Source organism: Caloenas nicobarica, chromosome 2, assembly GCF_036013445.1.
Source record: "Caloenas nicobarica isolate bCalNic1 chromosome 2, bCalNic1.hap1, whole genome shotgun sequence".
Taxonomy (NCBI): domain Eukaryota; kingdom Metazoa; phylum Chordata; class Aves; order Columbiformes; family Columbidae; genus Caloenas; species Caloenas nicobarica.
Genome location: NC_088246.1, coordinates 162,303,022 through 162,329,776, shown reverse-complemented (window position 1 = coordinate 162,329,776; position 26,755 = coordinate 162,303,022). Strand labels below are relative to the sequence as shown.

General features: G+C 42.8%; 1 protein-coding gene across 2 annotated transcripts in view; it reads left to right on the top strand.

Moving 5' to 3' along the window:
• The window catches only part of TSNARE1 (t-SNARE domain containing 1), a 512,375-nt gene that overhangs the window by 205,139 nt on the left and 280,481 nt on the right, over positions 1–26,755 (top strand). The gene's annotated exons all lie outside the window — the stretch shown is intronic.

Sequence of the window (26,755 nt, the reverse complement as noted above, 5' to 3'; positions counted from 1 at the left end):
TCCTGTGCAACTCACAGTCATACAGATCGGGTTTATCCCCACCTTTTTCTTGTGGATTCGGCTTTGTGCTTTTGTATGTTCTGTACCACCTTACTCCACTGAAAGCCTTTGCTTTCAGAAATGGCAGGTAGGCAGAAGATGATGGAGACAAGTGATGGGGATGTTTGCTTCTGTCTCTCACAGCTTCTCATTCATGTGTTTTAATCCAGTGTCTGACGCCTTTGCTTCTCCTAAACAGCTCCCTCCACCCAGAAGAAACAGAAGAGTTTGTCCTTGGCCTCTCTGTTGTCACCACCAGCTGATGCTCATGGCCTGGGGTTCCCTTCATTTTTTGATGCTCCTTCCAATTCCTCCCATGTACCTTGATTTACTCCAAAGGACCTTTCAGTGTCTTCCCCTGGGAATTTTGATTGCCCTGGCACTGGACTAAACTATTATGGAGTTATTAAACTAATGGGAGTTAAAACATTTTGTCTTTCTCTGCCTGGCAGGGTGGTATTCTAACTCCATATAATCATCTGCACACACTGAATCTTAAATTTTGTATAAAAGTCTAATTTGTTAATTAGACTTTCTCTGTCACATACATTAGACTAATGCTTGCAGCTCATTAATCATCTAAGGACAGTCCGGGTGGCGATCAATCACTTTGGGATGCAAACAGATTTGTGACGACTGACCTCCATACTCCAGTCTTTGAGGGATATGGGAGTAGAAGGTTCTTCCTCTCCAGGGGCTACTTGAAAGTAAAGCGTGAACTAATGCAATGCTGGACTGAGAGCCCTGGTGTGTAAAAAGAAAAAAGAAAAGAAAAAAAGAAAAGAGAAGAAAAGAGAAAAGAAAAGAGAAGAAAAGAGAGGACAGGAAAAGAGAAGAGAAGAGAGGAGAAGAGAGGAGAGGAGTGGAGAGGAGAGGAGAGGAGAGGAGAAGAGAAGAGAAGAGAAGAGAAGAGAAGAGAAGAGAAGAGAAGAGAAGAGAAGAGAAGAGAAGAGAAGAGAAGAGAAGAGAGGAAAAGAAAGGAAAGGAAAAGAAAAGAAAGGAAAAGAAAAGAAAAGAAAAGAAAAGAAAAGAAAAGAAAAGAAAAGAAAAGAAAAGAAAAGAAAAGAAAAGAAAAGAAAGGAAAGGAAAAATAGGGTTGCATTGATCTCTGAAGAGAAGGGAAGAGGGACACTTCTCTGACCAGATTAGTCACTGTGGCTTTTTTCTTGAAGAAATTTCTCTCAGTGAAATCACAGATTGATAAAAGTCAGCTCTAGCTATGTGAATCATAGAATCATTTTGGTTGGAAGAGACCTTTAAGATCACCGAGTCCAACCATAACCTAACTCTAGCACTAAACCACGTCCCTAAGAACCTCATCTCCACATCTTTTAAACCCCTCCAGGGATGGTGACTCCACCACTGCCCTGGGCAGCCTGTTCCAGTGCCTGACAACCCTTTCCATGAAAAAATGTTTCCTAATGTCCAATCTGAACCTTCCCTGGTGGGACTTGAGGCCATTTCCTCGTCCTGTTGAGTTGCACCTGAAACAAGTCCTGTAGGCTGGATGCAGCTTTTCATGGAGTAAAGCACGCTTGATTTGAGAGGGGGTGCTTAGTGCTTAGTGGTGAACACAGCAAAGAAAAATCAATGGGGCTAAAGAAACCAACCATTCCTGCCTGGACTTTTCCATGCTCCCTCATCCACCATCTCCATCATCCTCTACTTCCTTGATGTGAGATGTCATGGGCAGACAGGAGGCCATACATTTAGTGGCACGTCTGAATCACTAAGGTTTTATGACCTTGGCCACCTTTCAGAGACCAAATTTGAGGTCCTCAGCAGGCCGTGTCCCTTCTCTACCCTTCATGCACGCCTGAGTCATGTTGACATCCATGCCTCTCACCTTGCCACCTCCAGCACAGTTTGAACAGAGGAGAAGACAATGAGGGGGACTTGCCAGTGTTGCAAAGGATTTTTTTCTGCAGAGCCTTCTATTAGAGGCAGCTTTTCTTTTTACGTTCATTTTCTTTTTTTAATGGAAAGGAAAAGCATAGTCGTGATGCTGTGTGCGTTAGCAACCTCAATGCTGGATTTGCAAAGCAAGTCAGAAAAGTAGTACTTTGTGCTGAGCATGTGTGGGTATAAACTGAGGAGGAGGAGGACTGTGGTAGCAGTCCAAGCTTAGACTTTGCTTTGTAAAAGCAAATATTTCAGTACTGTGCTGTTCAGCAGGACCTGGTCTAGCTCAGACTGGGTATTAAAGAGTTCGTGTTGCTTTCATTTGGCTTGTAGGTAGAGTTAGCATCTTTTATTAGACCAAGCGTTAGAGTTGGAAAAAAAGATAAGCTTTCTTCAGATGTACAAGACGTGTCTTGTAGGCCTAAAGCTTCTTCCAACTCTACCACTCATTTTGCTGAAAAAATATTACCTCTGCCTAAAAATGTTGTCTTACATATGTTCTCAGACCATCACAACTGCAGCAAATTACTACTTGTTACCTTGGGAAAGGAGAGATATTGTCCAGGATATTCTAGGAGAAAAAAACGTTTGTTGTTTTTTTTGGTTTTTTTTGGTTTTTTTTCTGCATGTGGTTGGGGCTGTTGTGTTTCCTGGGTGGGAGTGTATTGCAGTGCTGCTGGGGCTGCAGAGGGTCCCTTTGGGAAACCTCTGCTTGCAAAATGCTCTGCAAGTACATCCTTCATATGAAATGTAACTTACAGGATGGGAAATCTAAGGTGAATTTTAGATTTTAAGGCTGTCAGCTGAAGTACTGCATGCCTCTCTTCTCCAGGACTGGGTGGTTGAGGCCAAGAGGAGGAGTAGGACAGTAAATTACTGGGGGGCATGGGTTACCTGAAGGAGGAAAGGAGTTTGTCTCATTTTAAATGTCAGAGGGGAAAAAATAACCGGTAGTCCTTGCTCTATTGAGCAGAGACAGCTAAGGTGTGTTTACAGGGAATAGTGACAAGTATAATAACTAGTTATAGCACACTCCCAGGCATGAGTCCTTCAGTCTAACGTCACCAGGATGTTAAACAGTGGGAGAAATAATAGCAACCATAGGACATAATCATGTAAATCTCATGGAGCACTTTCCACTGGCCGTTCCCTTTCCCCTTCTCTTTCCCTTTCCCTTTCTCTTTCCCTTTCCCTTTCTCTTTCCTCTTTCCCTTTCCCCCATCCCTTTTCCTTTCCCCTTCCCCCATCCCTTTCCCTTTCCGTTTTCCCCATCCCTTACCCTTTCCCTTTCCCTCTCTCCCTTCCCTTTCCCTTTCCTCCCCTTCCTCTCTCCTTCCCTTCCTCTTCCCATCTCATCTCTTCTCCTGCCAACCTTGTGAAGCTGAAAACAAGCCCAAACCTTGCTGTACAGGACTTGTCCTGATGCTTTCCGTGTCATTTAAAAGCCAGCAGGGATGTCTAAAAGCTGTCCTAGCTCTACTTAAGGACCATCTGATGGGAGAAGCGAATTAGTAACCTTAACGTTGTCCTCGAATTGAAGAGCAAATTGCCGGCTAAAGGCTCTCTCCGGGGATTAGCGGGTCGGTGAGATCAGCACTAATGTGCATCTGCACGCTCGGCCCCAGCAGTGAGCTGCCGTGGCACGTGGTGGTGATTGCCAGCAGAAAAAGAAGAGTGGGTGACACAAGAGCTCGTTTTGCAGCCAGCAAAACGTGGAGGTTTAGGGAGGCACTGAAAGACAGGAAACACCACTGGAGTTGTATTTGGAAACGGGGAGGAAATGCAAGATTTTGGTTTTGGTAGCTTGTACTTCCTCATTTTCTTGAAAGAACTTCTTCAACCAGAGGTTTTGGGGAGTTTATTTGAGACTTCAGAAGAGGTTCAGGACTCTGTTTTGCATGTACTTCCAAGTAGCCGTGGCGGCTGGAGACATCACCACCCCGTGTCTCCTTTCTCCCAAGCTGGGGTCAAAGCTGGCAGAGGAAAACATTTTTGCCATCGTCACAGTTCACCCCGCAGCTTTTTGCATGAACACAGTTAATTTAATTGTGTCTTTTAACTGAATCCTGGAGATACTTTTCTCTCTCCCACCACCGATGATGTTCCACAGGAACAGGTAGGGCCATGAACAAAATAAACTTGTGGAGTTGGTCAGTCTAGTTTGTTCATCAGGCTCCTCCTGTTTTCCTTCCATTATCCTACATAATTTTCTGTTTACCTGCTGCCATTTTAACTTTTTGGGTAATTCCACGGGTAGTATTTACTTGGTTTGTGTAAAGACGTCAAAACATGAAGACTGTCTGAAATACTGTATTTGCTTAAAAAAGCAACCTGCAAGAAAGAAAAAAAAAAAATCCAACAGAAATGTTCTTTATCTTCATCCTGTGGGGGATTGAGAAACACTACTGATGTTGCCAAAGCTATTTTAAGCTATGAGAATACAATACATTTGAAAGTTTAATTGCTTGCTGAATAACGTAAGCTGTCAAAATAAATACTCAAGGTCTTGCATAAGGGAGAACATTAAAAAATAAAAAAAGACAAAGCGGAAACGTGAAGTCAATGAGAAGTGGAATCACACTTTACCCCAGTGTTAGCAACACCTTTGTTTCTGCAGTCAGTAGTTGCTGCAGCCAAGAGCCAGCGAAGGGTTCAGGGCTAATACTCTTTATTTTCTAAAGTATTTAGAAATCCGCTGACTTGCTCCCATAAGTGTAACTGCTCCGTGATAACCTCCCTTTCCCAAAGCTGATGGGTATTCAGGCTGCCTTTTCTTCTGGCTAACCAGAAGGAATGGTTAAGCTCCATTATGCCGATGATAAAAGCTCTCACCCTGCAGAACGCAAAAGAAAAAGCAACTGGAGGGGTGGCCCATGACACTCAGATGGACAGGAGACCTTGGGCCACAGAGCTTGCCAAAAAGGCAGTTTGGAAAGAAATGCGTGGCTGGTTTAGCAGTTTGTTTCCTTTTCTTTTTTTTCTCATTTTATTGCACTTGAGGAACAGGTCTGTTCATGTTCTTTCTAAAGAAATAGGATTGCATCAGCAGCGTGCCAGCTCTTAAAAGAATTTGTTTTCAGTATGCAGAATGAGGAAAACCTCTCACCCGTCCCTGCAACAATCCAGGGAAACCCACACATGGCAGGATTTTTTGGGTTTGGCTGGTCACTCTAATTTAGGCTGAGGTTGGGGAAGAAGCATAGCAAAGTTGTCAAGGATTCATGTTCTCAGCTAACATCCTGTTTCCCTGAAAAGAACACAGGGTCTTATACAATTTTTGCCCCAAAAGATGCTTACTTTTTACCTGTATAGCTACCTGGCCACTATTATTAATTGTAACTAGGGCTTATTTTTGGAGTAGGGCTTATATTTCCAGCATCCTCAAAAATCCTGAAAAATCATGCTAGGGCTTATTTTCAGGGTAGGTCTTATTTTCGGGGAAACAGGGTAGGAAGGTGAGCGCAGAAACATTTAGCAAGAAACACAGAATAACTAAGGAGTTTTCACTCCTGTCATTCTGCAAATGGATTTTAATACCTAAAGTTTTGAGTGACGCTAATTAAGACTCTTAAATTCCTTTAATTAAGCTGTATGTGTGGATTGGGCTGCTGGTCCGTAAGAATAATAATAGCGCTTTTCAACAGTGTGTTGTGCTGTTTTCTCGTGGCCCGTTGCTGCCAACAGCAGACGCTTCCACTTATCTCATTAGTACCCGGAATGACACTCGCGTGTGGAGGGGACAAAGTGCCATATGTTCCTCTCTGCCTGCTGCAGGTAAAGATGTGCCACCGAGGTGTCAAGTCCCTGACACTGTTGGTGGTAGAAAGTGATTTCTGTGAAGCAGAAGACTCGTGGAGGATGCTCAGGCACTCACGCACCCAGGAAGAATCATTTCGGGGCTGTGAGGACATTTGGCCCTCGTGACGCATTATCCATCAGCAGTTGGCTTGTTCAACAAGCGTAGTGTCCCACCGTGTTGCTCTCACGTTCAGGGAGAATTATCTCTTAACTCAATTTCGTGGTACTTGTTCCTAAGTATAATTACAAGTAAGTAATTTGCAAGTAATTATATTGTCCAGGGTTGAAACTTAGGAAAGATATTGGGTTGGTTTTGTTGGTTGGTTGTGGGCTCTTTTTATATTTTTTTGCTTGGTTGGTTGGTTGGTTGGTTTGTTCGTGGTTTTTATTTTAATTATTTTTATTTTTATATTTTTGCTTCTGTGTGTTTTGTTTTCTTTTTACCCAAATGAATTGAGAGTTTTCTCTTTCAAAGAGTAGTTAGGGAAGGTTTGCACTGACTGCTTCTTTCAATATGGGCAGGTATGTGACTTTGTGTGTGCTGAAGCCAGCCAGCAAAAGGGCTTCCTCCGCATTCCTGTTCCTCTCCTAATATCATATCTTTCCCTCCTTAAGTCCTGCTGGGAAGTCCAAATGAACATCATTGATGGAGAGCACTGTGAGGCTGGGTGAAGGGGTCCATCTGGTTCTATATAGACCACACGGGGGGCATTGCTGCCATACATTGCCTAGTTGTCCACGTTTATAGAATTATGGAATCATGGAATAGTTTGGGTTGGAAGGGACCTTCAAAGGTCATCCAGTGCCCCCCCTGCCATGAGCAGGGACATCTGCACCAGCTCAGGTTGCTCAGAGCCCCGTCCAGCCTGGCCTGGGATGTCTCCAGGGATGGGGCATCCACCACCTCTCTGGGCAACCTGGGCCGGTGTTTTACTACCCTCATAATAAAAAATTTCTTCCTCATATCTAGTCTGAATCGCCCCTCCTTTAGTTTAAAACCATCACCCCTTGGTCCTATCACAACAGACTCTGCTAAAAAGTCTGTCCCCATCTTTCTTCTCGGCCCCTTTTAAGTACGGAAAGGCTGCAATAAGGTCTCCCTGGAAACTTCTCCAGGCTGAACAAGCCCAGCTCTCTCAGCCTGATCCCTTGGGATCTGGCTGGCATATATTTTGTCTCCTCCAGCTTATACAGCCTGCTTCCCTTTTCATGGTGGAGGGGACTCAACGAGAACAAAAAATGCCCAGATCTCACTGTGATGAAGAATTAAATGCTCAATTGTTACCTGAAAATAACATCTGTGTTTCCCAAATCTCTGTGCCTTTTCTCACCCCAGTGAGTGTTGGTCTCTTCTCCCAAGTAACAAGTGAGAGAATGAGAGGAAACGGCCTCAAGTTGCACCAGGGGAGGTTCAGATTGGATATTAGGAAAAAATTCTTCCTGGAAAGGGCTGTCGGGCATTGGAACAGGCTGCCCAGGGTAGTGGTGGGGTCACCATCCCTGGAGAGGTTTAAAAAATGTGTAGATGAAGGTCTTAGGGACATGGTTTAGTCACAGTGTTGGGTTAATGGTTGGACTTGTTGATCTTGAGAGTCTTTTCCAACCAAAATGATACCAAGAGGAGTTTTCCTCCATGGTCTACTGAGTTAGAAAGGTGGGATAAGGACAGTGACAACTCTGCAAAGTTCACGGGAGTGAAAACTGAGCATTTCTAATGGGTTTTGTCTGTATTTGCTGTCAGGCCTGATCCCAAGAAGTGGTCTGATTAGTCAGCACTAAATGCCTGTGAAAATATTTCCACAAAAATTCAGAGCTGGCACAAAGGTCAGTGAAACTACCGAGGAGGCTGGAGGAGCTGGACACGGCGTTAGGCTGGGCCCTTTCTGGCAGCATTTTTTCTATATAGCCAAACACAAAGTTATTGCTGAAAAAAAGCGGTATGAACTGTGCTTATAAAACAGGCATACAAGTTGCAAAACAGTGACCTTAAGTGGGTCAAGGAACTCGTCAGGAACTCCCAGGAATGGCACTCACAGGTGTATGAACATTTAAATAGTGATTTTGGAGCAGGAAGATGTTTGGGTTTGTTTTGTTTTGTTTTGTTTTGTTTTTCTCTAATTAAGGAATTGTGCACTGGGACACAGTGGAATATTTTCAGTGTTCACTATTTTGAAGTGTTGTGGCAAAACTAAAAAAAGAATCTGAAGGAAACACGAGAAATTATTGAGAGCTAGGAAAAAAAAATGATGTTTCTCGGTGAACCTTGTAGCACAATCTGTTTAGTTTATCAGAAATGGGACTGAGAAGTGACTTGATTACAGAGTACAAGCACCTTGGAGGGGGAGAAATAGTGGCATCTAAAAAGCTCTTAAATCTAGCAGGAAGAGGAGTGATAAGAAAAGTTGGTAAGAAGTCGACACCAGAAAAAATAAAATTAAAATAAAATATTAAAATTAAATAATATATAATAAATAAATAAATAAATAAATAAATAAATAAATAAATAAATAAATAAATAAATATAGAAATATATTAAATAAAATAAATAAATAAATAAATAAATAAATAAATAAATAAATAAATAAATAAATAAAATATTAAATTAAAAACTGCAATTAAAAGGTAGTCTTGAGTGTGCTCGACCAGGGAAACTAGCCACAAAGGCTTTGGTGTGTAACATTTATCTCCTCTTGTGAAATAGAAGAGAGGTTTAGCAGATATGTGAAAAGCTTTCGAACTGCTTTTTTTTCCGAGGAGATGTTCGCAGAATAAAGGAGAATTCTCCAACCTTGCAAAGACGGGCTGATGCTGGAGGTGAGCAGGTCTCTCCTCCCACCGAGAGGGATTCACATGTTTCAGAGGTGTTTTCACTGAGCTGGTCACACATAAACGCTCTTTAGTTAACCAAGAGAAACAGACACTTCCATGACATATAGTTGCCTGTGTTTGATTAGATTATTCCCATTTGGTGGCTGTATCCAAGAATGTTCAGTCCTTTACCTTATCCTTGCCCTTTGTTTTTTAATTTACAAAATTAATCCAACACTATGTTGCCAGGAAGAATATAATTTAGTATTATTTACGTAGTGTGGGTTAGATAATGATTTGCTCTAGTGGTCTGAACTGGAAGCCCATCTCCCACCTCTTGCTTTTTGTGACTTATCAGATCACCAGTTAAGGTTTCCCACCTCGATTGAACTAAACTGGATGATGTAAAATGTCTCTTTATGTTTCTGCTGAGCCACAAATTTTCCGTGGTGCCTCTTTGAATCTTTCTTTTTAATAGCCGCAAGGTGGGTCGTGGGAAGCTATAATTACAAGATAAAACACAAATTTCAGGAGGTTAAAGGACAGGCCATATGCAGAGAGTACCTGGAAACGAGTAAGAAAAATTGTAAGAGCACAAAAGCGTATACAAGGGAACCCTGTTCCCTTTTGTTCTCAGACATCTTGGATTATAAATAGAAGATAATGGAATGCAGCATCCTGCAGGAACCGTGAATAATTAGATGACTGATGTACAAGAGCAAGTGGAGGTCACGCAGATAAACTAAAATAATACTTGAATTTATTGGGGGGGAAAAAAAAAAAACAAACTTGGAAATGACTGTGGCTGGCTTCTTGTTTTAATGGTAGAAAAATAAAATATATAAATCCTGAAAAGCAAAAGCTCCATTCGAGACACCAGTGCAAATCGAGAGTAATTCCATTAAAGCTAATGGAATTACGTCAGTGTACGACCGGAGGTAAGTTCAGACCCAATTACATCTTGGTCCTGAAATGAGATTTCAATATTGTTTGCTACTATTTGTATTGCAGCGAGAGCCCAAATGAGTGCATCATTTTGCTCTGCTGGGTGATGCTCCCAAGAACCTCCAGTCCCAACAGACAAGGTGCACAAAATAGGAGAAAAGAAGCAGAAATTAGTTCTGTGTATAACAGAATGGGGAACTGAGGCAGAGTAAAAGCCAAAATGATGATACAGAAGCAACCTTGTTCGTTAATGTATTTTTAAAAGTAGTATTTTGAAAGGAAATACAAATGCCTCGCTATTCGCGGGAAAAATGTGCACCTGGCTAGTGATATCAGTGTGGAGGAAAGCTCGTAATTGGAGTCAATTATGAAATAGTAAACAAAAAAATAGCGTAGAAGAAGGCATCTGTTGTGAAACAGCTGGATGTGTGGCTGGGAGGTAGCAGGTTTTGGTCACCTGAGTTTTTTGATCTTTGTATAAATAAATGACCAGCAGAAAATGCAGGGTATGAAAACATCTCGTTTTTAAGGTTATTTCCTCATGCTGCTAAAAAATCTTTTTGTTCCTCTAATCAGTGTCTGAAGGAGTACTTATATCAGAGTACAATCACAGTGTTAAATTTCATCTTGTCCTGCAGGTAAGGAAGAATTCTTTTCTTTAACACAATAAATTGATTTTACGGCATAGGGAACAAAGAAAAAGCCAACATCTATGAAAGAGGTTTTGTTATGGTCAGTGCTTTCTCCTGAACCCACATTTTTATTACTTTTTTAATTATTATTACTTAACATCTGTGTGGTTTCAGAGGGACACTGAGATGCTCTGGGTTTTTAACACTGAACTGAAATACCTTGAATTTCCCCCAACCATCCCATCTGCAAACAGATTTTTCTCAAGAGTCCACAACAGCTGTTACTGAGCTATTGGTCTCTCCTTAAAAGAGAGTGTTGCCTAAACTCTAGTAAACTTTTTATAATCTCTAATTTACTGACCTGGACAGTACCAGGCTGGTTGGGAAATAGTGAAGGCATCGTTTTGACTTAAAAGAAGATTTCAGTCTGATTGAATAATAAAATTATTTGTTGAATAATAAGATTATTCCCTTAGAACTGTGTGACTGTTTCTTGATGGCTAATTTCCCACTATAATACGTAGCGATAGCAACTCTTACAGCTTGGACTAAAGCCTAATGGTGAGGAATGGTAGGTGTAGCTGAAGAGACAAAAATTTGGCCAAGTCTCAGCTTGCCATGCCAGGTAATAGAGCTGGAATCGTGAGCCAAGGGGAGCTGAAGACACGCGGCTTTTAATATTAAAAAAGGAGCTGATAAATTACTGGATTGTCTGTTTTAAAGATTGATTCTATTTTTGTCCATAAGAGAGAGAGAGTAGGTGATTTGACTGGTAGATTAATTGATTTTTTTTTTCTTTTCAAGTAATTTCGCTTGCTGTTTTTCAACCACTTTACATTTGGAGAGCTACCGCACTAAAACGGAGAGTGTTGAAAAGGCAGCGATCAAAGAAGGGGAGGCAGGAGGGAAGAGGAATATTTCTGCAATATTTTTTCTCTCCGTTAAGAAAAAAAAAAGTCTCTAAAATGACGTGACTGGTTGAGAAATTGAGACTGAAATCTTCTTCCCCATCAGGTCTCCTGCTACACATCCAGACATTTGACAAGTTGATTTTGTAACATTGCTCAAAAGCTGCTGCTGTGGATTGCTGGTTTTATTTTCCTGTTCTCAGGGATACAGCCTCAAAGACCTTTCGCTGTAGTTATCTCTGACATCTTTCAGCCTCCAAAATGATGAAAATAACGCACACATCCGAAATGGCATTACTTTAATACATTAATGTAAGAGATTGATATGGAGTAATCAAACCAATACATCAGATTCAGCAAGTTCCTTTTATGGAAGTTTTTAAGGCAGGTAAGATCCCTCACTGATAAAAAATTTTTATGTTCTGTAAGAGGTAGTAAGAGTCCCATTCTTTACGTATGTGTCTTTGGAGAAGGCTCTGGGGAGACTTTATTTTGGCCTTTCCATACTTAAAAGGGGCCAATAAGAAAGATGAGGACAGACTTTTTAGAAGGGCCTGTTGTGATGGCTTTAAGCTAGTGGAGGGGAGATTCAGGCCAGACATGAGGAAGAAATTTTTTACAGTGAGGTTGGTAAAATATTGGAACAGGTTGGCCAGAGAGGTGGTGGATGCCCCATCCCTGGAGACATCCCAGGCCAGGCTGGACGGGGCTCTGAGCAACCTGAGCTGGTGAAGATGTCGCTGCTCATGGCAGGGGATGGACAAGATGAGCTTTGGAGGTCCCTTCTAACCCACACTATTCTCTGATTCTATGATCCTATGGTTAGGTAATGTGTTTTAGAACTAAAAATGTGATCCTGCTAGTGTGACAGAGATGTGGTTTCAGAGAGGAACATCCAACCATCATACGGTGAGATGGCACTTGTTGCATGAGTTTCCTTTGAGCTGTTGGATGAGTGCTCTGTTCAACAGCCACCAAAAATGTGTCCTCGTTGATGGAGAGAAGAGGAAGAGGAGATATGGCATCATGCTGCACCGTGTCTGCAGATGGATGAGAAGCAGGTGGTAAGGACCCATCTGGGTGACAAGTAGGAGCACAGATTATGAGGCACATCTACGACAGAAAATTATGTCTCACCAAGGGTGTAAAATTTGCCAAAATCTTGCTGAGCTGAAATTGAGGTTGCCTGTAGCTGTGTTCAGGACCACCATGGGCCACCTTTAGTGCAGGACTGTAAGGAGGGCATAAAGACTTGGGTCTGGCAATCACATTTGGTCTAACAAAGCAGAAGCCCATGGTGTGATGCAGTAATTTAGAGGAGCCTGCAACTGCAAAAGTTCCAGTTAATGTTAGGCTAATGGAATTAAATATATGAGCAGAATATTTCTATTTGGCAAGTGCAGCTAAAAATATCACCAATTCTCTTAGCTGTTCCGTGTAGTAATGACTTAATTTATTTTTCCTTTTTTTGTTATTTATATGGGAAAACAGATATCCAGGAAGCAGTGATGTTTGATATTTTTTTTTTTTTTTTATTCCATATTTGCTTAGGGCTTTCTAGACATCTTGATAAACTCTGTTCATTGACCAGAGACAGCCCTCAGAGCCTGGAAGTTCCTCTTGGACAGAAGTGGTTGGGAAAATGGTGATAACTTCTGGGAAAAGCATCAATCAGTGAAGTCAGCAGAGCTCATCGAGTTGCAAGATAGTGGTGATTGGAGTGGTCTTCTAGATGTCATCTGGTCCAAGCTCCTGCTCAAGAGCAAGGCCAACTCAGCAGACTTCCGGTGACCTCTTTGTGTGACATAGATCTCAGTTAAGGAAAATGATGGGGTTCATTAATGTCTTATAACTTACCCATGCTGACTTCATGCCTTCAGCTGGCTTATCTTCACATCTACTCAGTAATTTTGGGCTAAGGGGAAGAGATCCAGGCAGCCAGAAAACATGGTACAACTGGTGGGTTGGCATCAGCAGAACTGTTTTGAGGGATTCTCTGTGCAGGAACCCGTCAGCCTAGATAACAGGAGAACTTTAAGAGCAGGAGATCCACCTGTATCCATTGAGCAAGTGTTTCTAAAACTGTGGAAGGAACACACACTAAGTTCCTACAGGCCTTTTAGTAAATAGAAAGCCACATTCTATATTTGGGTAACTACAGTGACGCACTCCTGGATGATGGGTGACTAGATGGTTTGGACGTCACACACATCAGTAGTTATGAATCTGGATTTCATCTAGCATTTGTATATTGTACAATTTGACAGAGTCCTGAAAACAGACCCAAGAACTGGTTTGGGATATCCGTCTGATTTGATGTCAGTGAAAGTATTAACACTGGATGGTAACGAGTCCCATTTGGGATAACACCAAAATTACCTGGAATTTAGGTCATTAAGTTCCAGCACGGGACTTAATGAATATGGCAGTACTATCTGATAGCCTGTCCAGGATTAAAGGTACAAGGTCCAGGAGACGTTTATTTTCAGCATGAGAGAGTCTGCTTCCTAATTTAATGGATTAGCCTCACCGTTGAATTTCAATGGTTTTATTTAGACAACTATGGGCTTATTAACTCAGATCACTCAAAAGGAGGCTGAGGGGAGACCTCCTCAGTCTCTACAACTACCCAAAAGGAGGTTGTAGCATGGAGGGGGTTGGTCTCTTCTCCTGAGTAGTGAGTGATAGGACAAGAGGAAATGGCCTCAAGTTGCACCAGGGGCAGTTTAGATTGGATATTAGGAAAAACTTAATGGAAAGGGTTGTCAGGCATTGGAACAGGCTGTGCAGGTGGAGCCACCATCCCTGGAGGTGTTTAAAAGGCGTTTAGACGAGGTTCTTAGGGACATGATTTAGTAGCAGGGTTAGGTTAGGTTAGGTTAGGTTATGATTGGACTCTGTGATCCTGAGGGTCTCTTCCAACCTAAATGATTCTATGATTCTAAAAGCAATCCAGTTTGGAGTTGGCATGTGCCCCCTGGTGCTACCACAGCACACACCACTTGATAGATTTGAGTTCACTGGCAAACAAGTAGGAGGGAAAGATCTCTTACTGCTCCTTATGACCCAAGCCATCATCATTTACGCAAGAGCTCATGTCCTTGAAATTCTTCAGATTTTCATTGTACTTCAGAAGACAGTTTTCAGCTGAACGAACTTTTCTGTCCATTTGGGAAAGAGTAAAAAAAAAGATATATATTTAGGATCTGTCCCCTTAGCTTCTTGCATTTCAGTCTGACCCTGTTTTGATCTTTTTATTTTAAAAGGAAAGGTCAGTCACATGCTTCAGTAACACCTCTCCTGTGGTGCATTCATTTAAGTAACTTGTCAGCTGGATCCACGCGCACAACCTTTTGCCAGCTTTTGCATAAAGCTCGCGTACTTACCATTTTTTATGAAAGTCTGTTTTTAAGCACTAAGACTGCAGGGAAACATGTTTGGACTGATTTGTCTGCTTTTACAGTGCACTAAGTGTCACTTTTTCTGGTTTATTTTCTTTTTTTTTTGTCCCTACCTGCAGAAATGCACTGTGTTTTTCACAACATGATTGCAAATATATAATTTCCTGGCTTAGTTACATTTACAGTAGCTTGTGTTGTAGCAAGGCAACAGAGAATCAGTCCCTAGAATATTTTATTCTGTACATAAGCCTCAATGCAGGGAGAGGAGAAATATTGATCTTTTATCAGGTAATTTTCTTCTTTCAAGTACCTACATTGGACTCTTAACACAGGTTCTTAAGCTGAATCCGTTTTCCCCCTAGAGAACAAATTTGCTATCAGCAGCAGATGTTTCTGATAACGGGACTTAGAGTTTTCACATTTGGATGGATTGGGACAATTGGATATTCCTGTTGTCCCTCACTGTAAACAGAGAGTTTCTGTATCTGAAGTTCCTTTTATGCTTGGTCCATTGCCTTCTGCCAGCAGAAAAAAAGATAGTCTTGCCTTACCCAGATAGTCCGACCTGGCCCAGAGAGGTGGTGGATGCCCCATCCCTGGAGACATCCCAGGCCAGGCTGGACGGGGCTCTGAGCAACCTGAGCTGGTGCAGATGTCCCTGCTCATGGCAGGGGTGGCACTGGATGACCTTTGAAAGTCCCTTCCAACCTAAACCGTTCTAGGATTGTATGAAACAACCCTCAGAACCTGTTGATTTATAAGGAGCTTCCTCAGATTGTTCATTTAGTTTGTTTATCCTTCTATTCTATATTTGTGCCCTGTTCTTATTAGGGAAGTATCTATATGAAGTCTAATTTTTTGGACCACTGGCAGTGCATTTTAATTGTTGCTGTCCCTCTGGAGGTGCTTGCCCTTCTGGCCACAGCCTAAGATGTTTTTTTCATGGACCGTGGATGGTGATTTGCACAATTCCTGTAATACAAATGCCCTCTGGGTGCTAGTGCAAAATTTATCGCCCCACAAAATGGGGTCTTCATTCACATGGCCGCTCTTGCGGGTGTTTTATTGGCCAATAAAGTGCCTTGTGTTTTTGTAATCTAGCTGCTCGGCTGCTTTATGATCTGATGTTGGCTGGAGGGTGGTGGGGGAAAGCGACTCGTAGTATATCGGGAATTACGCATTATTGTCACCTGAGAGTCTGAAGGGTCTTTAAATGGATGAAATGTGGGGTTGATGAGCAGAGAAGCCTCGCCAGCAGCATTTCTTTTAAGATTTTGTCTCTTTTTTCGGAAACTTAATCACTCTGAAAAAGAGGCAGAGACGTCTTTCTGCCTGCTAAACTAAAGCGTTGCTAGAAAGGCTACGCAAAGCAGAGTGAAACATAAGCTGAATGGAAAGGACAGTGAAGGAGATGAAAAGAAAAGTATTTAGAGATCAAGAACTCTATATTCTGAGTCTATTGAACTCTGTGTAGGATAAATATCTTAATTTCTCTTGCACTTCACAGCTTGCCCTTATGTTCAGAGAGTTGCAGAGATGTCAGATTTAAAGAGGCATATGAAGTATATGGGATAGAGCAATAGGTGGTAAGTAGGCTGCTGAGATCCATTTCTCTTCCCAGCACAATTGCTCTTCGTCATCTCTGTGCTTTTTGAGAATGAAGTGCAACATGGAAACAAATAGAGTCTCAACAAAAAAATCCTGCTCTCACGCAAACATATTTTTAAAGCTGTTTTCTGCCATATATTATTTTTACTTTTTTCTTTTCTCCTCTTCTTTGCTGAAAAAAAAAAAAGAAAGTCAGGAAAAAAATAAATCTTGGCACAAGTGGCTCGAGGGAATGTGTTCAGAAAGTGCCAGCGCTGTTACCAACCTCAACCTTTACGCTTCGCTTTGTGCTTTAAAACATCTCTTTCCTCCACCTGGCTTCCCTACCTGTGTACCACTGTTCTCCAAAATCCCTTCTAGGAGAAGAAGAGGAGGAGGAGAGATAGAAAACTAAACCCAGTTGTGCAGCACTTAACAGTTCTGGGTGTGCTCTTGCCAGGGAGTGAATGGAGCTGGTCACAAAGGTAAAACATACCCAGCGTCAGCTGAAATGCCGTTATTTACAGCAGAGGTTCCCAACCCATGGTTTGTGAAGCAGCCAGGTGTCACATTCAGGAGCAGCGGGAGCGACCGCCTTGGAAAGGAGCTGCGAACGTGATGTTTTGGTGTCTGAAGCAGCAGCAGTTTGCAGCTCCCCGTTTTGGCCCCCAGTATCATTGTACCAGGGAGCCTGAGAGCTCAGGATGTGGCCTGGTTTGGGCATCCCGTATCAGGGAAGATGGGGTCAGAGGACCAGAGTCAGGAGACCTGGTATCTTGTTCTTGGGTGCTCGAGACATGTAGGTGGAGGGTGTTAGTGACCATAGAGGTACCTACATGTATCTCTCCAGTTTAAGAAGGACAAAGAATTACTGGAGCAAGTCCAGCGGTGGGCTATGAAGATGATTAGAGATCTGGAGCATCTTTCTTATGAGGAGAGGCTGAGAGACCTGGGGCTGTTCAGCCTGGAGAAGCTGAGAGGGGATCTCATCAATATTTATAAATATCTCAAGGGTGGATGTCAAGAGGATGGACCAGACTCTTTCCAGTGGTGCCCAATGATCGGATGAGGGGCAACAGGCACAGACTGAAACAGGCTGCCCAGAGAGGTTGTGGAGTCTCCTTCTCTGGAGACATTCAAACCCACCTGGACACATTCCTGTGCGATCTGCTCTGGTGAACCTGCTTTAGCAGGTGGGTTGGACTGGATGATCTCCAGAGGTCCCTCCCAACCCCAACCATTCTGTGATTCTGTATGTAAGTATATGGAAATGTAATGGGGCAGGAGATCATATCGTAGTTCAAGGGATGTGGTTGGGGTCATGTTTTGGGAGTATATTGGTTTGCAATGTGGCATAGGAGTTTATGGAGGTGGATCACAGAATGATTGGGGTTGGAAGGGACCTCTACACATGTACACATCTGCTCTGTGCCCTTCTCTCAACTTGCTCCATCACCTCAAGGTCTTTCTTGGTGTGAGGGGCCCAAAACCGACCCCAGGATTTGAGGTTTAGCCTCACCACTGCCCAGTCCAAGGGCATGGTCACTGCCCTGGTCCTGCTGGCCACACTATTCCTGATACAAGCCAGGATGCTGTTGGCCTTCTTGGCCACCTGGACGCACTGCCGGCTCACATTTATGGTTACATTTCCTTCATTTGTTGTCTGAGATGATGGTGGGGGGTCAGTGTAACTTCACCAGATGTGTTTTATTTGCTGACCTTCTTTGTTCCAAAACCCACAGCACTTGATTCCTGCAATGACTGAACACAAATCTTCCTGGTTTTGCACTGCTACGACTCTTCCTGGGAGTTTGTCTGTTGATGCTTAAAGCCAAGCGTCTTGGAGATGATAAACCACTTGTTTTTGCACTTTAGACTACAGAAGAATTGCTTGGTCGTTGCCTTTGTTTTTAGATTTCTTGCTAGTCAAAGCGTGGACATTTTTCATCGGTTTATAAGACAGCCTGTTTGCTGCACATTGACAATTTCAGTGGTGCAATCACTGCTAATGCCTTTTCTTTCTCACTTAAATCCTGATGGAGGAACTGGGTTTAGGCACATTGCTTAATTTAAGTGTACACATAGGAGCATTTGCGCATTAATACCCCTAACTAGAAATACACAAATAATAACAGCAAGCTGAAAGTTGTCTCAACCTCTTTGTTTGCCTTTGATTTCTCACTTACTTCACAAAATAACAAAACACTTTGAAGTTGTTTGAGTGAAAAGGATTCATTTTTCAATTAAAATTGCCTGGTTTTTAAGTAACGTTGGCTTTTTTTTTTTTTTATGAAACATATCCTGGGGTGAAAATGCTTACCTGTCAGAAATTTGTGTGATATATTTCCTTTTTACAAATATTTGTTCTGTATTTTCTTACCACCAAACAACTTGGTGGCAAGAAAACACGTGAAACGGCAAAAGCAACTTTTAAAATCACAATAAAGCCTCAGAAGATCTGCATCTCTGTTCACCAGAAGTTTTCCTACTCAAAGGTGCAAAGTGCTGGCTCTTTTATTAATGATGATTTCGTTCCTCAAGGAGAGCTGAAGCAATCGATCACTCATTCATATCAGTAAAGTGCCCTTCATCTTTACTTTTCACAGTGCCGTACCGCGTGTTAACCCACGTTAAACGCTAAAACCAAGAGAGTGAGTGTGGGAAGGATAAAAGGCTGAATTAATCTTCAGTGCAATTTATCTCCTGTCCATTTATCTTCATCTTTCCTACATATACATGTGTGTGTAGGACATGTTCTTGCACACTCGTGCACTCACATTCTTTCATACAGTCTGTCCAAATCGCTCCATCGGTTAAAATTGGTGCATAATGAGTGGAGTGCATCGCTATATTGTTGATAACATGACAGCATGTGATGTTATTTAAGTAAACAACACACCCAGCAATGACAGAAAAGCTGGTGTAGTGTGAAGCGGTGCTCTTAATACCACCCGTGAACCTAAAACTGTAGAGGAGTGCTAGCTAGACATGGGGGTGTAACCACTGGGATTAATGTTAAAATAAAGTAGATAAGACTGTCATGTCCTGCAGTGACATCCAGAGCCTGTGCACATCCCTGGTGAAGCCCCTCAGTAAGTTCTTGCCGTAGAGAGTTTTATGGCTGGAAAATTCCTAAACAGGAAGGCACAGGCTTCTTTTGTTTGTGATGCTACACTGAAATGCAGGAGCAAATGTCTACGTGTATATAAACTATGAGAAAACATATTTAAGCAGATACATCAGTTGGCTTTTTTTACCTGCATGAAGTCCTTGGGATTCAATATATTGTTTATCGCATTTTGTGTCTGTAGCCTCCAGCCAGTATTCTGCAGCAGGCAGGTTATAAGAGGAAGTTTTTGTGTATTGGAGTTGACATACATGGTGTTTCAAAAAAAAAAATATTTAGAAGTTAGAAACATAAGAAAATGTCCATGCGTCTGTAACTTTCAGGGAAGGGGACAGTTTCTAACACTCTTTTACTGTATTTAAAACATTTTCCATCCAGCGAGACCTGGACAGGCTGGAGAGTTGGGCAAGGAAAAATTTAATGAAACATAACAAGGGCAAGCGTAGAGTTTTACATCTGGGCAGGAACAACCCCAGGTTCCAGTATGGGTTGGGGAACGAGCTGTTAGAGAGCAGTGTAGGGGAAAGGGACCTGGGGGTCCTGGGGACAGCAGGGTGACCATGAGCCAGCACTGGGCCCTTGTGGCCAGGAAGGGCAATGGGACCTGGGGGGGATTAGAAGGGGGTGGTCAGTAGGTCAGAGAGGTTCTCCTGCCCCTCTGCTCTGCCCTGGTGAGACCTCATCTGGAATATTGTGTCCAGTTCTGGGCCCCTCAGTTCCGGAAGGACAGGGAACTGCTGGAGAGAGTCCAGCACAGGGCCACAAAGATGATGAAGGGAGTGGAGCATCTCCCTTATGAGGAAAGGCTGAGGGAGCTGGGGCTCTTTAGCTTGGAGAAGAGGAGACTGAGGGGCGACCTCATTAATGTTTATCAGTATGTAAAGGGTGAGTGTCAGGAGGATGCAGCCAGGCTCTTCTCGGTGACAACCAATGATAGGACAAGGGGCAATGGGTACAAACTGGAACACAGGAGATTCCACTTAAATATGAGAAGAAACTTCTTCACAATGAGGGTGGCAGAGCCTGGCCCAGGCTGCCCAGGGAGGTTGTGGAGTCTCCTTCTCTGCAGACATTCCAACCCGCCTGGACACCTTCTGTGTAACCTCATCTGGGTGTTCCTGCTCCGGCGGGGGGATTGGGCTGGATGAGCTTTTGAGGTCCCTTCCAATCCCTGACATTCTGTGATTCTGTGATTCTGTGTTTGTGGACTATGTGTAAGGCACAGAAAGCACTTTTTTTTTTTCCCTATCTCTCCATGCAAGTTGACTGGCTCCATTAACTCTTGCTGTAGAATCCTGAGTCATAGAATCATTTCGGTTGGAAGAGACCCTCAGGATCATCGAGTCCAGCCATAACCTAACTCTAGCACTAAACCATGTCCCTAAGAAACTCATCTAAACGCCTTTTAAACACAGCAACCCTGAGCCTGAGATGGGCATAATGCAGCTGAAAACCCCGGAAAGACGCCTTTGATCCAAGCTCAGCAAAGAGCTGCAGTAAATTACTGGAAGAAAGGCGCTGACCATGACTTTATGCAGGTTGGATGTTGCTTAGTTGCTTTCTGGTGTCATTACAGGCACCTTTGGTGATGCTGCTGAGAACTGCTGCAGGGACACGTCCCGGTGACCTTTGTGTGACAGATGTTAAGCCACGGTCCACACGTTAATGCAGAAATGCATAAGGCACAACAGAATTAGAAAGCTCAGGCAGAGCAATCAGAAGAGTCACGGTTTGATGCCATTTATTTTCAGGCGTTAAAAGGCTTATCAGAGCAACGCTGGAAACGCTGTCGAATGTTAAGAGCTCATGGAGGGCAGCTGAGGTCCTTGGGCTGGAAAAGGAGGGATCTGCTTGCATTTTGCAGAAATGTGCAGGTAGATGATCTACTCCAGTCCAACCTAAGCTGCAAGAACAGTTAAAAAGACGTAAGCAGTTTATTAGCACCTGGAGAAAAAAAAAAAAAAAAAGACTACCACGATCATTTAGGCACCAGGGTTCATCAAAATGAAATTATGGCGAATTAAATTAATTTCTGTTTCTGATAAGCTAAGAGGCTTACTGGATAATGAGAGAGAGGGAGGTGTAATACAACTCAGTGCGAGCAAGACGTTTACAAAGGATCCAAGGGGCTCTTTTATTAGGAAATAAAGTGAAACTTGTAAAATTAAAACTTACTTGGGAATAGTATGGGTAGGAGAAGGAAAAAAAAATGACTTGGGAGGTGACTAATGGCAGTGACATTGTGAAGCTGCCTCCCATGGGGTCCTGTTTTGAGTGCTCTCTGAGCTGTCAGTAATGACTTGACAGATGGAGTTTAAGGCGATGATGAACTAATCTGTAGGTGATGCGGGGTTAAGAGGGGGTCTTATGTACCCTCCTGGAGATAACTGAGTTGAAAATCACAAACTTGAATTTCTGGTAGCCAGTCAATGTGTAACTAGCTGCTTGCAGAGACTGGTCAAATTTTGTAGGGGAGCAAGGATCCTTATTTTAGTAATAACTCCTTCTTAATTTTTTCTTATTTATTTTTAAGAAGCAATGCAAAGAAAACACAACAACAACAACAACAAAAACCACACCAAAAAAAACCACACCAAAAAACCCCACATAGCACCGGTGCCAGGTGGATTTGAAATACCTCCCATTCCCTTCCCACACAACTACAGACTATCCCCTGAGCTCCCTAAAGAAAAATAGCACCACATTTCGTAATACTTCCGAGCATCAGGCAAACAGGAAATCTCTTATGCCTATATTATAGAATATTGTGTGGATTGAAACTTGGAAGTACCAGTCAGTTTTTCTCCTGACTTTTACTCTGCCGGATGATTTACACGCATGGAAAGGAGTTTGCTGACTGACCAGAATTAGAGCTCGTATTTTCTATTGTAAGTGATTTTTCAACAGGCACAATCAGGTCCTAAAGAAGAGAGAGAAAGGAAAGAAATAAAAAAAAAAATAAAGGAGTTATGAGTTTCAGTGTGGAGCCAGAACATGTAGATTTAGCCTTTTTGGGGTTTTTTTCCCTTTTTGTGACTGTAATGATACAGTAAATATACTTTAGTGCTTGGTGAAACAACCTTTCCTCCTAGTTCATCTTTCTGCTTTGTTTACATCTGCAATAAATATTTAGAGATCACAGAATCACAGGATGGTTTGGGTTGGAAGGGACCTTCCAAGCTCCCCCAGTGCCCCCCCTGCCATGAGCAGGGACATCTGCACCAGCTCAGGTTGCTCAGAGCCCCGTCCAGCCTGGCCTGGGATGTCTCCAGGGATGGTTCATCCACCACCTCTCTGGCCAACCTGGACCACTGTTTCACCACCCTCATTGTAAAAAATTTCTTCCTCATGTCCAGCCTGAATCTCCCCTCCTTTAGTTTAAAACCATCACCCTTGTCCTATCACAACAAGCCCTGCTAAAAAGTCTGTCCCCGTCTTTCTTACTGGCCCTTTTTAAGCACTGCAAGGCCGCAATAAGGTCTCCCTGGAGCCTTCTCTTCTCCAGCTGAACACCCCAGCTCTCTCAGCCTGTCCTCCCAGCAGAGCTGCTCCAGCCTCAGGTCATTTCTGGGGCTCCTCTGGCCCCTCTCCAGCAGGTCCATGTGTGTCCTGTGCTGAGGACCCAGAGCTGGCCCAGCACTGCAGGGGGGTCTCAGCAGAGCGGAGCAGAGGGGCAGAATCACCTCCCTGACCTGCTGCCCACGCTCCTTGTGATGCCGCCCAGGATATGATTGGCTTCTGAGCTGCAAGCGCACATTGCCAGCTCGTGTCCAATCTGTCATCCATTGGTACCAGTACCATCCACTGGATGACTGCCTCTCACCAGGGAGGTGTCACAGCCCCAAGCCCGACAGTGTTCAAGAAGAGACTGGACAACGTCCTCAGACACACGGTGTGAACTGTGGGGTTGTCCTGTGCAGGGACAGGAGTTGGACTCGATGATCCTTGTCGGTCCCTTCCAACTCAGAACATTCTATTTATTTCTACGTATTCGTGTTTCTGTGAGAGATGCCTGCTGCATTGGTCCCTCTGTGCACACAGCAGCCCTAGAAGACAAGATGTGGGGTTGTCTATTGCAGTAATTTATAGCGGTCTAATGCAGCACGAGTTTCCATCCTTTAGATAAGTGTTTGCTAACACAACTGTTGAACACATCCTCCTGGGTCATCTGTTTCTGGAAATATTTTTGGCTCTGCTGTGGGATCATCCTGGCTGTGTAGGAGACATCTAAAAGTGATGGGTTACTGCTGAAGAATGGACTTCTCTACAGCTCCTTTGGAGGTGCCCCTCTGAACAGATCATGAAGGACCTTTGGTGGCTTTGAAGTTAACACCTTGATTAGGTGGAGAAAGTGGAATGGGAGACTCAGGGACTAAGTACCCGTTGCTACTCCATGTCTACAGCCAATGCATGAAGTTTTATATACATATATTTGTAGTTTGCTGAGGCTTATCACCAGCTCCCACAGACATCCGTCCTTCCCAAAATCCGCCTCTGTGACAGGGAAGAGATTGGATGAAGTCTTGTGGTCTGAACAATTCCCTTATGCATGCTCGATGCACTCTTACATATTAATGTCTCCAACAACAATGGAATATATGTAAATGCAGATACTGAACCTATTTCTGCTTAAGCCACAGATCATGCATCTCAGTACTTTGCTCTGCATACTCTAATTTCTACCTCTTTTTTGTTCAAGAAAACTGCAGTGAGTGGCAAGCATTACAGCTGCTGTGCAAAAGACAAATACGTGGGTTTAGTTATGCTGTGCTACCTGGCTTAACTGTAGCCAAATCTACTTGACCACCCAGCTCCTAAATGCACAAAGCTGCTCCATTGCTATGCAGTTGCACCGTGCCAAAGGAGATGTGAAATCTAATTAAGTTTAAGCTAGTACAGTAGAGATATCCTTGATCTGTACCAGAAAAAAACTTATTATTGCTCTTATATTAGGGATCAGATGAAAGCAAAATAAACCATATCATGTATTATAGATGGAAATGCCTTTTTTTTCCTGCTGGAACTAGAAAGCAAAGCTCTTTGGGGTTATTGTGAGTGGTGGCAAGCATGGCGAGGCAGAGAGAAGTCTTTCTCTTGTTGGTCTTTGCTGTTGCATTTGGGGTCTGATTGGTTTTTTGTTGACTTGGTCATTCATCGAGTGTCTCAAGGAAGCAGCGGAAACTGTCGCTAAGCTCCTTCATTCTGTCCCTGCGGAGAAGGGAAGCAGCCGACGTCGCATCTGCCTCTTCGCTATGCTCGTTTGGAAACGGGATAAATAAATTAGAGATATGAGCATTCAAAGAACAAACTGTAAGCAGCTGCATGCTGGGGATTACAGATTCGGTGGACCGTACTTCTCCAATAAAGAAAACAGCAGCCGTAGGAAACTCTTGGGCAGGAGTGTGGCATCTTTTCTATTATTTAGTGCATTGTCTTTGCAATCTTTGTGCGTACAGGAATGCACAGCGAGAGATGTTTTTCTCCCTAAGAGGTGCCCTTTTTGTTTTTACTCTTAGAGTGCTTATTTTTAGAGCAGCACGGTAGACAGATAAGTCTTTTACAACATTTGTGTTTTGGGTACTCGGTATCTACATAGTCTGAGTATTTAACTTACTATTGTATGGAGGAATTTTTCAGAAGGAAATTTTATTCAGCAGAGACACCCCTTTAATTAACTTGTGCACTTCCATAGGGAGAGGAATATAAAGAAAGCTAATAATAATAATAATAATAATAATAATAGTGACATATCTTGTTACCATTACATATTAAAATAAAATGCTGCAGGGAGTGGAGTTTCAAGGCCTCTTTTTTTAATGAAGATCTTAATAGCATTTAATGTAAATTAAATATAATCATTGTCTGATTCCTGAGTGTATCTCTGAGTTTGAAGAATAAGAAGTTAATTGTGTTGACAGCATAGTGGGAAGTGCCAAAATCAAGCACCAGCATGTTCATTAAAGTGCATTTTGAATTAAGAGGTGGAAGGCAGAACTTTTATTTTTTGTGCTCTGGCTCCCAGTTATTTTGCAGCAGCTCAATGCAAAGCTTGTGCGTGGCATGGACTTACAACATAAGATATCCTACATAAAATTTCCATTAGAATGCAAATGGAGGAGACATTATTTAGCTTTAGAGGTTGGGAAGGATCAAATGCATGAGCCTAACAAGCCATTGAGGGGGAATTGCTGCTATGTAAATCCCTGACTTGTTCCATGGGCAGATCATTTAATGAGGTCTGCAAAATGACTGGACATCAGCTCCAGCGCCTTGTGTTGCATTAAGAGGAATTAGTTGTGGAAGTCTCCGTCTTTAAACTGCTGCTTATGAAATTCGTGCATTTGGTGGCAAGATTTACTTGATTAAAAGACTGGGCATCAGGCTCTGTACTCCTCAAGGTAGGCAACATGACAGGATTCCATTCCCAGCGTGGAATACCTGTCTGTGGTGGATATGACCTCTAGCATCTCAAATAGCAAGTGATATAATTAATCAGCTGGTGCAGTGGGTCCTGGGATCATGAATAAATGAAGTGCATTTTGATGAATGGATAGAGAAACAGTATCTTAATTTAACTCGGAATAACTATTTATCAGATCCAGTCTTGTCTTCATGTGAGATTATTTCTCTTTCCCTTATGGTGCCAAAGAAGCCTGTGCCTTCCTGTGCACTTGTTCAACCCTTAATGTACATCTGAATTATTGTTCCACAGCTAAGAGATGTTATCTTCATGCTATGTTAAGCTTTCATGTGTATATCTGGTAGGTACAAGGCATAGAATTAAGTGTACTTTTACCCTAGACTGCTTTCCCACCTGAGTTGTCTGCGCAGAGATATTGATTAAGTGAATAAAAACTGAAAAACTTTTCTATGGAGGTGAATATCACAATTCGTGGTACCTATGTCCATCTACCCTGACCAGATGGAAATGAAAGTTAGTGGAGTGGTGGTTGAGAGGTCTCCATTTATTCATAGTTAAGACTGTGTTTGGTGAAGACTGTTTGGGGACTGGCCTTGTCCCTCAAATGATGGTCTGAAAGAGTTGGCATAAGTCTTGAAAGGGTTGGTCTCCATCGGTGCTGAGAGAGAGCAGGAAGGAGCTGAAGGGGCAGGGTGGGCCATGGGTCTTCAGGATGGACCATAAAGAGTCATCTTAACATATTTAAATCAAGGACCTTCCATTCACTCCACATCCTGCCCACTCTGAAAAAAAGAGCCCTGACAAATGAGTCTTTTCAATACAACCATGGCTCAAATATGTCCTCTATGGGAGAAAAAAAAAAATCAATTTCTCCAGGTCTTTCTAGAGTTTTTGACTGAAGTGTTATGGAAAAACAGCCCTTTCTGATCAAAAAGATGTGAAGTGCTCCCTGGGGAAGCTTAGAGGCTGAAAATGCCCTGTTGAGCTTATGAAGCTTGAGTCCCATCTCTTTTTGCTATACAACCCTTCTTTTGACCATCTGTGATGACCTCGTTACCTGCCCAGCCCCTGTTTTCACCTTATCCTTCCCAATTGACTTTGCAGCCATTGTCTTTGTGCTGATGACAAGTGGAACATTTTGCGCTGCTCCTTGCTAGTATTTTCTACAGCCTTCTGTCCACCATTGC